This window comes from Pezoporus occidentalis, unplaced genomic scaffold, assembly GCF_034315485.1.
Source record: "Pezoporus occidentalis ecotype Australia unplaced genomic scaffold, CSIRO_AGI_Poc_V1 ctg56, whole genome shotgun sequence".
NCBI lineage: Eukaryota > Metazoa > Chordata > Aves > Psittaciformes > Psittacidae > Pezoporus > Pezoporus occidentalis.
The window spans coordinates 618,398-631,226 of record NW_026915899.1 but is presented as its reverse complement, the minus strand read 5'-3'; positions in this window follow the sequence as shown (position 1 = coordinate 631,226).

Here is a 12,829-nt window from a genome sequence, read left to right as displayed (position 1 = left end):
CCACTTGGGTGAGAGAACGTAGAGAAACCAGGAATGAAGTTGAGCCTGGGAAGAAGGAAGGGGTGGGGGGAAGGTGTTCTATTTGTTTTTATTTCTTATTAGCCTACTTTTTATTTCTTATTAGCCTACTCTGAATTGATTGGTAATAAATTAAGCTCATTTCCCCAAGCCCAGCCTCTTTGCCCTGTATTTGCTGAGTGAGCTCCCTGTCCTTATCTCCACCTATAAGCCTTTCATCATACTTTTTGTCCCCCAGTCCAGCTAAGGAGGGGAGTAATAGAGCAGTTGGTGGGCACCTGGTGTCCAGCCAAGGTCAACCCACCACACATGGTTATGCTGGAAGTGAGATGTCCAAAGCAACCTTTAGCAGGTTTACAGGCTTGTAATGTGTAAAAGTAAGGAAAACTGGTCATGGGAGGAAACTCCAGGCTGCTTACAGTAGACAGCATGAATATAGCCATTGTCTTGACAGTGTGGGGAGACCATATGCCTGGTTTCTATACAAAGAAAACTTCAGCATAAAAGGGTGCTCTAAAGCAATCCACCCCTCACATGTGGGACATAAGGCAGAGGTCATTTGCCCGTAACTAATCCTATTGTAGAGCAATACTTTTAATGTGATCCATCTGCTAACCTGCAAGGCCACTTCTTCAGTCCTTCACATCATGCAGGATCATTCCTCAAGTCACCAAGTCAACATCTTCTCCTCTGGCCCTTGGGTCACTAAGTCTGATATTCAGTATTGTCAGGATATGGCCAACGTATTCTACCTTCTTTATCTCTACTTTTCGTGACCTCACATTGTCACCAATCATTGTCTCATAATTTCATTGTGGACATCTGATACAGATCTCCAACTGAAAGTTGTTAAAAAGTACTTGGTAAACCGATTGCTTCTCCCTGATCCACAATTTAGTGAAGACATTATTTATATCAGACTGTGTATTCTCACCAGTAGTCCTTCCCTTGCCCATCTGAGCCCAGCACCACAAACAGAGTCACAGGGGATGTGAGATGTACTGCCTGGGTAAATAAATGTGACAACAATGCTTGCAGTTGCTCCTTCTAGAACAGTGGTGCCACGTAAGGTCATATTTATTTTCATAGCCTTTGTTTCTTGACCTGTTGATTATAAGACCTTATAGTTTTGTTGTTCTGACTAAGCTGTCTTTTGTTGTATCTCATCTACTGATGAATAGATATCCTGAGCAAACCAAGACTGCCAAACACCCCTGGGACTCCAGTCTCTGTGCCAGATATTTGTCACACAGCAATATAAGACATTGGAGGGAGATCACCTGTGCTGGCAGTGACATCAAAGCAATCCTTTAATCACTGGTGTACTGAGAAATATTCTGGAAAATTTAAATTATTTTACAAAGAAATCTGTAAATTTTCAGTGTCTTGCTATAACAGCATCTGTTGGTAAATGCTTTCTCACAATCACTGAAGTGTAAGACTGCCAGTTGTCATTATATTTTTGTTCACTAGTATTAGTTCATCTCATTATGTAGCGTGAGGATAGGGTCAATGAATGAAGAATTAGAAAGAAAACAATTAGCTCTACTTAGTGGCACTGTGGCTTCTCTTCAGAATAATTGTACAAAGCCACTTTTTCGACAGGAACATTATTTACCTACAGTTGTTTCACATTTTTTCTTAGGCAATTCTGTCATGGTGCATTTCCTCCTTTCCTTTGAGGTAAATTTTAGACCCTGTTCCATCTGGAATATTGTGTCCAGTTCTGGGCCCCTCAGTTCAAGAAGGACAGGGAGCTGCTGGAGAGAGTCCAGCGCAGGGGAACAAAGATGATTAAGGGAGTGGAGCATCTCCCTTATGAGGAAAGACTGAGGGAGCTGGGTCTCTATAGTTTGGAGAAGAGGAGACTGAGGGGTGACCTTATAAGTGTCTATAAATATATAAAGGGGGAGTGTCACGAGGATGGAGCCAGGCTCTACTCAGTGGCAAACAATGATAGGACAAGGGGTAACGGGTGCAAACTGGAACACAAGAGGTTCCACTTAAACTTGAGAAGGAACTTCTTCTCAGTGAGGGTGACGGAACACTGGAACAGGCTGCCCAGGGAGGTTGTGGAGTCTCCTTCCCTGGAGACATTCAAAGCCCGCCTGGACACATTCCTGTGTAACATTATCTAGGTGTTCCTGCTCCGGCAGGGGGATTGGACTAGATGATCTTTTGAGGTCCCTTCCAATCTCTAGCATACTGTGATACTGTGTGAGTGCATGTGCACTTAATTTCCTTTCCAACAGTCTTTATGGCTCTGTATTTTGCTGTTGGAAGCTTTCAGTTCACCTTAGGTAATCTGTGTGAAGATCCATGTCTTTTCTCTTATTTGCATTGCCAGGTTCAGTCTTGTTTCTGTTGGGGGTCTATTTAATGTACACTACAAGTAGTCCATGATCCACATTAACATAACCAGTCTTTCCCTTTGGGATTTTTTTTCCCATGTTTGCAGTAATTCATTGCCCCTTCCTTCTTTTGGAAAGTCCTGCTGTATTCTCAGTGGTATCAGTGAGTGTGCTTCTGATGGGTGTCCACGTCTAGTCTACATGATTGAAAGGGATTCCACGTCCTTCCAGACAGAAAGCTCATCTGAAGGGGAAGAAGTTGGCAACCATTCCATGATATTTCCTGTTACATGACTGAGCCATTGACTTTGGGTGACCACTTCTAATTAGAAAAGTAATCGTTTCAATAGCTTACATGACCATATCATTAAATCCATCACTACACTACAAATCCTGCAGTTAAGAGTGAAGAGATTAATCTTGCTTTAAATGTGAAATAGTTGAAATGCATAAAATACTGCTATTCTTGTTCTTCCAGAGACCCACATGGTAAACTCTTGATCAAAGTTATTTATTTATTTTTGTGCTTCCACGAACTCACATCAGAAGTACTGATCTGTTTTACATGTAAAATGTGAACTCAGGGACTCTGCTCAAGCAACATAGCTTACACAATTTTGTACCTTTTTGAGTAAAACGAGTGATATCACAGCAATGGACATTTGTAAATCACCAAGTGTGTAATGCTCACCCCCAGTTTTACTGACATTAAACCTCTACAACCTAGCTGAGCAGTTTTAATAGGTATTAAATTATATGATCTATGAAAACTAGTGGTACTGCTGGAGAACAACTGTTTCTGTGGACACATTTGGAAGACATTTTGGAAACAATACCAAACAACTAAAAAAGCTTGGGTAGGCTAGAAAGCACTCTGCATAACTCATCTTTGCCTCATGTCACAGGGTACTGATGTCTTTCTTCTTTGTATGAATAGCTCTTGACTTTTCTACTTGTAGCCAGAACTCTTTTTGTCATTATTTGTATGCTTTGCTGAAAAGCTCCATGCAAGGACTGAGATTCTTGTCAGGACACCATCAAGGAGATTACCACACTGATCCCAGCTAGTACAAGTCAAAGCTGGCTTGAAAGCCTCTTGGAGAGTATAGTGGAGAGCCGTGGCCTCGCAACAGGCTTCTGGAAAACAGTTACTCCGTGCCACCCAGGAGCAAAGTGCTTTACAAACAGTATGTGTCTACTTGGATAGCTCCACAAGTCAGTAAGACCATAGTAAGCATTGACTTTTTGACACTATAATACAAAATATGGAAGCTCCTCCAATTGTTATGTGCTGTTACCCAGCACGCCAACAAGCTGCTGACAGTAAAGCCAAATGCTGCCATTGAAGCAGCTGCTCAGGAGCACAGAGGTATGGGTTAATACAGCCTATCAAAACCAAGCTCATAAATAGCTTCATCAAAATGCGTCAGTGTGTCAAATATCCTTTCAGTACTAAAGATTAACAAAGGACTCACTGTCACCAAATCACTTAGGGTTGCTGGACTTGAGGCTATTTTTTGTTGACTTTCTTAGGAATTAGAGAATAGCTGGCAATTTCATTTACAAATATCATCATTCCTAGTTAGGCAGTGGAAGCGTAGAAGGCTGGAAAAGCAATGGCTATTCTGCATCTGGGGAGAAGGCAAATGAGCTTTAAAGTTGTAATCCTTTGTTAGGAAACCTTTTGGATTGATGTACAGAGCTGGAAACTTCTATCAAAATGTGTTTCAATGATCTGGCCCTGACTTCTGGACCAGAATCTAGCACAGTCCACCTAGAAACTGGCCACCAAAGGTAGAAGCCATGCTGATGAACCTCTCGGGGGGGGGTGTGTGTGTGTGTGTGTGTGTGTGCTCTGTCAAGCAGTCTCAGCCATTTTTGCATCATTCAAAAGCACAGCAACAGCAATCTGCATGTCTTGCATGGAAGCCATTCCAGTAGCACAAGAGCACTTTGCTTTGCAATGGACTCTACACTTGTGGAACTACTTTTTAGACCTTATAACAGCAACATTTCACACTGTCTTTCACAGTTTATGGAAACAATGACACTGCAAGTGAAATATTAGGCATAGTCTCTTCAAGGGACTAAGCAAACCCTTAGAGATGATCAGTGATTTTGAGCTCTCCTTCTTTAAGATATGTGGACACCCTCCCCCGAAGAAGGATGGATTTTGAACCACTGCTCTTAAACAGATCCCGTTCTTGTATGTGGAATTCCAGGAGTAATGACAGATTAGAAACTCATGCCAAAGTCACTGAAGCATTTAATAGAGTCTGAGGAAGCCAGTGTCAATCTTTCCTTTGTCTAGAATTACTTTAGCAGAAGTATGGAAGCTCTTCATACTCCCTGCATGGTTCACGTGAAGCGAAATCTCATCTAAGTGCAGTAATCTCGGGGCATTAAATTACATTTAACCTAAATTGTTAACAGTTGTTGATTCTCCATGTTATAATTATATTGGCTACAAACGGGATCAAGTCAACAGCGTGGAGGAGACGTCAGTGGGGTGACTGTGAAGTGACAGGAAGACGCACCAATCCGAGCCCCTCCGCACAGCTCGTGTGTGCTCACAGCTCCGGGCTGGGAGGGCTCAGGGGAGGAGGGGGGCTCTGCACATATGTCCAGACATTGCTGCAGTGGATGGTTTGGCTCGGCTCTCACTGCTATTTAAAGGCACATGAGCTGCATGTTAAATTGGGCATTAGTATTTGCCTGGCTTTCCAACATACAGCTGGTTTGGCTGTGTTGAACACCAGTCCTGTTGGGGAATTGCAGACAAAATGCAGGCAGAGCCCATAAACCCCATAAGAAATAACAGGACATTAGGGGCTGACTCCTTCTTCTCCTCTTCAGAGGACAGTTTCATTAGGGCAACTCCCTAAACCAGAACAGCATTAGCAAATTAAGATCATGGCTTGCCACTGTGCTTGGGGTTTGCCAAGAAAGGTTTGGTTTCTTTCACAAAGGGCCAGCTCAAGTAAACCTCTGGAATTTTAGTGCAAGGTAAGAAGGAGCATTTGCAAACAGGATTTGCCTCTTGCCTAACCCAAACACTCAGCTTGGATGCCCATTGCTAGCAGTTGTCCTGGCTCTACAGGAGGTGTCTGTAAAGCCTCAGAACACCTGAATATTTACAGTGGACTCATTATAAGAAAATGAAACAATGGATTCTGCTAAATCCATGAATTGCTGTTTAAAATACCAGTCAGCTCACAAGCACACTATTACCAAAAAGGTTTTAAAGCACAAGCAAGAGAGGAACCACAGCACAAAGAAACTGAAGCTGTGTCTATACAAACAAATTAGATGTGCCTGGGGCCATTCCCTGGCACTGAGGCCAGTTGGCAAATAGCAGCCTGCATCTGTAGCATTAAACTCTCTTACTCTCCAAAGCAAGGTGGCCACATAGGAACTGGTGCTGGGAGCAGCCACTGGCCCGTGGGGCTCCTAAACCCTACAGAGAAACTGCAGGAGAGAGGCCCTTGGCACAGGTCAAAATGTGCCACAAGTTATGCTAAAAATTCTGTGGTGCAGAGGATGGAGAGTGCTGAGGGATGCTCCTGGTGCTGTTAAACATCATGGTATTGATGCAGCCTGAAAATGTCGACCTCTGCTATGGACAAGAAGAAAAAATGTCAGAAAGAATGGGAGCAACTCTACCCTTTTATGCCCTTGGTTGGAAGTATAAAAATATGTAAGATGTGCACTTTGCCCTGAAAGCCTTACTAGCAGGAGTCTCAGCCCTCATGCCATGGGTTGACATGCACCTCCTCTGGAATGTAGCCATGGGCAGTTTTGCCAAAGAGAAGGTACTATTTTGTATTTTATTTTTAAGTACAGCTTTTCCTATGACTTTGGTGAGCTTGTAAGGCTTTGTTTTGTTGTAACTGGAACCTTAGTTAATGTTCTGCACTCTGCAACCCCTGATACGTACTTTCACCTCTCACCCATTTCTAACACTGTTTCCCATCTTTAAATTTCATTTTCATGGCGAAATGTGACAAACATGAGCACTGGAGAAGACAGCCACAGCATTTGCTGTGACTGGAGGACATCAGTGTTCAGTTATGTAAAACAAAATGAACTAAAGAATTCCCAGGAAAGAGGACTCCCCGCTTCCAACAGCACATCCTTTTGTAAATCAGAACAATGCCGAGCAGCCCGGCCAGGCTGGCCATGGAACTGGAGCTGTGGTTTCCTAATGCAACGTGTTCAGTGGCGATGCTGGTTTCAATTATTCTCACAATTGCTCATTCCCATCACAGAGCTGACATTTCTTGGCAGGATTTTTTTTTAATCGGATTATGTCCCTAATCCAGTTCAAAACACAGCCCTGCAAATGGTTGTGCTGTCACAACTCAGTGTGCTGAAGACCAGCAGATAAGACATGGGAGATTGAGAGTGGGAGGCAGGGAAGGTACCAAGTATTGAGTTTGCATTGAGTTTGTAGCTGTTTTCTCTTTTGAACACCTGCTGCTATTTGCTTTCTGCTCCACCTAAGCATGTGAAAGAGTAATCTGAGTTAATGCAGAGCTCAGGATTTCACAGCTGTCCATTGCTTGTTTCTTTGCACCCTCCTTCCTTCTCAGACCTCAGTGATGGCTTGTGCAAATAGTGCCATGCTGCCTTGCCAAAGTGGTGCTTAGGCTTCCTCTTTTCAAGAAGGAATCAGTAGGATGCATCTTCACAGCAAATATCGTCTTACTTTTGCCTGTATAAGGACTGGTAGATCTGGCAATGCAACCAGCCCTTTGAGAGAGAGTCCCATTCCAGCATGACTTCCATGATAACTCAAGTTAGTTTAATATCTTCTTCTTTTCTGTGTCCATATTCACTAAAAAGATTAACTACTATCAGATGTTTAATGCAATTAACAGCAGTGTTGAAAGGGGAAGAGCTCAGGCTAGAAGGAACAGATTAGGAAGTACTCCTTCAATTAGATGATTTCAGCTTGGTTGGGTCTAATGAAAATCATCCCAGAGTTCTTGGGCATACCTCTGAAGCAATCACAGAGGTGTCTGCAGCTAAAACCAGCTCCCAGGCATCTGTGGTTGAATTATCCAGTTTGGAGATTATCTGTGTCACAGATGCAGAGATACCTAGGGTCTGACATGGCTCATTAGCAAAAGCACCACATGAATAAAGCATTGCAAATTCCAGGGTCAGGTTGGGTCTGGAAATAGTCCAATAACTTCCATTTAGGACAAAGCTAAGGCCTTCTCTCAGAAAGACTGTCTGGATGTGAGCTGACTGTGTACACCTGTACCTGTATCATATTCCTTGCCAAGTTCCAGAAGAACTTAGGTGCAGCGTGAGGAAAATTGTGTGGGTCATTTCAAGCCCACTTGTTATGTTCATCTAACATGAGTCCAGAGTAAGTCCAACTGGATCTGGGCTAAGCCTGTAAAAAGACCTTGGGAAATCTCTGCATTGTGTTCTTACAGACCTGCATGGTTCCCTGTATCCTGAGCATCTCAGCCCTCCTGAGGTTCCATCAAGGAGCTGCTGGTACCTTGGAGGATTTGCAAAGTTGCAGAAGACTGGAAGAGATTTAAACATAAAGAGAAAGGGAAAGAAGAACTGTTATGGGTCAGATCAAAGTCATTAAAAGGCTGATTAAAAAATTGAGTGTTGAACTGTGCTGGGGAGAAGAAACTCAAATGTGCAGTAGCAGCCCACAGGGGTTGGCCAAAAGTAAGTCATACTGAGACAAGCTTATATTTTCTATGCCTTGTTCAAGCCCTGCCTGTGTCTGTGGCTTTTCCTGCTCCTGTTTACTGGTGTTTTCCAGCATTTCCCAAGGACATGGATAATGTTGCCAGCTCCAGTGCTGGGGTAGTCCTTATCACAGCTCTGTTCTAGGAAATGTGGTGGCTTGATGACACAACTCCTGCCTGGCACTGACACAAGGTCCATGCTTCAGTGGTAGCCTTTTCCAATGAGCTTTTCCCAAATAAAGGGTCATGTAACTTCTCCTCCTTCTTGACCAAGTGAATGTCAGATATTACTCCAAGCATCAAAAGGGTTTTACCCGAATCACAACAGTATATGAGACAGAAATGTGTAAGGTATCTAAAAACCCTGCATTTTTCACTAATTACACCATAATAAGAAATAAAATTGAATACCCTCCTTAAGGCATCTTTCAGTAGCAGGTTAATTCTGAACTAGATTTACACAGACATTAGAGTTCCTCTATTGCAACTGTATTCCACTTGTACACTGATTAAAAGGTACCTGGCTGAGCAAGTATGTGCAGGTATTGTAAACATGCACTGTGTCCTGGGTTCAGCAGTAGCAGTCATTTTTCCCCTTCTTGGTAGCTGGTGCAGTGCTGTGTTTTGACTTTCAGCTTGGGAACAGAGCTGATAACAATGATGTTTTGGTTTGGCCAAGGACTTTGTGAGCCTCATGCTCTGCCAGGGGGGAGGGGAAGCCAGGAGGAAGCAGAGACAGGACACCTGACCCAAACTGACCAAAGAGGTATTCCATACCACAGCACGTCATGCCCAGGATGTAACTGGGAGTTAGCCGGAAGGGCTGGGAGTCTGCAGGGTTGGAGGAGGTATCGGTCAGAGCTTGGTCGGGCTGGGGGGGCGAGTTATCGGTCGGCTGGTGGTGAGATGATGTATTCTCTTCCCTTGTTATTTCCTTTATCATTATAATCATTGGTGGTAGCAGTAGTGATCTGTGTTATACCTTAGTTACTAAACTGTTCTTATCTCAACCTGTGGGAGTTGCATTCTTTTCGATTCTCCTCTCCGTCCCTCCGAGAGCAGGGGGAGGGCAAGAAAAGGGGGGGAAGTGAGCGAACGAATTACCTGACTGGGTTTAAACCGCGACACACTGAAATACCCTGTGATATTTTGATATCTATTTAGAAGAAGAAAATCTGCAACTCCAGACACTGCTTGGAATAATTCACTTTAAAATGATAGGGAGGTAATAACAGACATGCTTGTCTTCCTGCAAAAACCAGTGTGGATGATCAAGCACTAGTGCGCTGCCCAATACACTTTTCAAACCACATATTCTCTATATGCAGCATCCAGAAACCTGAATTTTCTGATCCATCTATACTGATGTCATGGTTTAAGCTCAGCCATAAATCATGCGGTCGCTCTCTCACTCCCTCCCTTTCCTTCCCCCACTTCTGGAGGGATGGGGAGGAGAATCGAAAGAATTTAACTCCCACGGGCTGAGATAAGAACAGTCCAGTAACTAAAATGTAACACAAAACCACTGCTGCTACCACCAATAATAATAATAATTATAAGGGAAATAACAAGGGAAGATAATACAACCACTCACCACCTGCCAACCGATACCCAGCCTGACCCTGGCAGTGAACTAGCCCTTCTGGGTAACTACCCCCAGTTACATCCTGGGCATGATGTGCTGTGGTATGGAATACCTCTTTGGCTAGTTTGGGTCAGGTGTCCTGTCTCTGCTTCCTCCTGGCTTCCCCTCCTCCCTGGCAGAGCATGAGACTCAGAAAGTCCTTGGTCAGACTAAGCATTTGAGGAGAAACTAAAAACATCGGTGTTATCAGCGCTGTTCCCAGGCTGAAAGTCAAAAACACAGCACTGCACCAGCTACTAAGAAGGAGAAAAAAATGACTGCTACTGCTGAATCCAGGACAGCTGAACAGTGATCACTTCACTATTTCCCAGTCCTTTAACTGATTAACACCTTATGTGTCACATACCTGAAGGGAGGCTGAATTACAGAATTGACTCAGATTTTCTCTTACTGTAATTGTTCACCTACAGCAGAAACAGAGGTTTCATGACTTTGTCACTGCGGCTAATGTGTCTGTGTGCCGACAGTGTCATGAGTTATGCATCCACCCACCCATCTCCCAGCTATCAGAGTGACTCACCTCTGGAGTACCATGTCACACCAGCTCCTTCACCCAAGTTCCTTCTTGTTCCTTTCCTGTTCGAATTTTGCTCTGTATGAATAGAAAAATCTGAGACAATCAATGCCATGATCACGTTTTAAGTCATATTAAATGACTCAGTACAGGACCTCACCCTACTGAAGATGCCAATAGTGCAGACATCTCTGTCAGAGCTGGCTGCTCTAGGCTACCTTTTAGTCAGTGAAGGGAAGGAAATAGGGCCCGATTCATCTTGACTATGTTAAATATCAGCATTAGCACAAGGTGAGTCACATTATAAAGGTGCCTGTTATCCTGATGACTCCAGAGACAGCCTGCACAATGTGCTCCGGCATCGATGGCTTAACTGGGGATAACTTGCAGTGATGGGTGATGAATCCTGTCCAGGTGAGTCAGAAACAAGTGCACATGCATTGAGAGATCTGACAAAATAACCTGCCCTGTCATTCAGATGTAGTCTCCCTCCCCTCTCTACCTGAATTACTGTTCTTCCTTTTATTGTATTTTTGCTGCATAGACGGTACTTGAGCAGATCCACTAGATTAATTGGTATGGGAAGGTATTGCCTGACAAATACAGGACAAAAGAGGTTTTTTCATGCCTGTAATACTTATTTTGGTAGAGATAAAATGCCCTGACCACCTTTCCCTCCCCTTCTCCCCCAAATCAACCCAAGCTTCTAGTCTAAGTGATACAAGATCAAAATTTATACTTGTGTCAGAATAAGCTGGACACCCTTCAGCCTCAGGTCACCTTGGAAAGGCTTTCTGGAGGAACTGGACTGATATAGGTGTGCCAGTGCTGAGGTGGTTCCTATTACGGGAAAATCCAAGGAGTGCCAAGGACACAAAAGCCTGGATGTGAGATACCCATTCTTCAGGTGGCAGGGGCTGCTGCTCCCTGTGGTAGCAGGAAATAGCTCAGGGTGGTGGCAGGACCTTTTGAAACTGTCCCGTTAAACTGAATGGAGTCTGATTTGACTTCTTGCTTTGCTGTGTTTTCCTCTTTGGCACAGCAGGCTGGCACTGCAGACAGTCTGGGAGACCATGTGCTGAGCTGGCTGCCCACCATAACTATTGATTACCAACCTATGGATTTACAGACCTAGTCTCAAAAGAAGCAGCATAATATGTTCTTTTCAGGATTTGAAATGTTCCTTTAAATGGTTTTCTAGGGGCTTTTAAACTTATTTATTTCGATTTATGCATCCAGTAAAAAAGAACATATGTAATCCTAACTGTAATGCCATTAGCTACTTTTTAAGTACAACTATAGTGTTAAGCACTTTTGCTAAACACTCCTTCTGGGAAGGAAGACAGAGAAAAAGAAGGGCCTAGCAGTACCAAAAAAAATCAATAACATTTTAACAACAAATTTTTATTGAATCACGTATAAGCCCTTTCAGGATTATAATGAATTTCAATGAAAATAGATTTAAAGAAGTATAAAGACATTTTAAATACAGTTTTAAAAGTGCAGTCTAGATAGTTAGATTATAAAGAGAGAATAAAAGTCCTACAACAACTCTGCTGTGAAGCCATGGACCAAGCCCAATAACAGGTATATTCACTGAGGAACACCCAGAAAACCTCTCCTGATGTAATTTCTGGAATGGACCACCCTGACCGTGGTGGACATTGCCATGCTAAGCAGAACAGCCAGATTAACACTGAGTGACCCCCACTTCTGAAATGCACAATCCCACACCAGTTGGTGGCTGTGTTGGGTTTGAGCAAGGCAGTGTCAGAAAGGCATTGTGCATAACTGCTCTTACATCTTAGTTAATTGTAATGAATTTTTTGAGTGCCATTTTATAAGTACATTTTACGTAGGCTTCCTCCTTGGCCATTAAAAGCCCCATTTAGAACAAGACATTCCATAACCCAGTCTTCTCGTCTTTCTTATCCACCTTCATGCTCTGAAATGAAACCTTATTTCTTGCCTTCCTCACTTTTTGACACAGTTCCATGGAAGAAGATATCAATGAACTGGAGTCTTCCACCTGACGATAACAAAACCTCCCAGCTCTGGCTAGTGCCCAGGGCTTGGGATGCCCTCCTCCCCACTCCCAGCTCCACTACACTTCACCAAGAGCTGCAGCTCTCGATGATAATGGCACACTTTCCAATAGCATCAAAAGAATGCTTTACGATGTGTTAAGACTCACAAAATGTTTTGGCTGGCTGAGGCTGTGTATGAGAAACACTGAGGTGTTGGGTGAGAGCCCAGCAACACACAAGGCCCCCAGATCTGTCTGGCCCCTGAAATCATGCCCTGCAGGGACCCCTCTGGACAGAAAAGGCAGGAGTTTGTGCGTGGGGTTTTTTAGGGATGTCTCCATGAGTTGTAATGACCACGCATAATTGCAGCACAGATTTTGAACCAGGAACCTGGGAAGTTTTGACAAGCTCGATTAAAACTTTTGCAGTTCATCTCAAGGACTAGCGTTACAATTAATGTCATTCTCTAGTTTATAGTCGTAATCCTGAAGCAAGAGCTGACGATTGTTAATTTTATGCTTTCTTTCTTTCTGCTTACCCATTATGTCAGCATG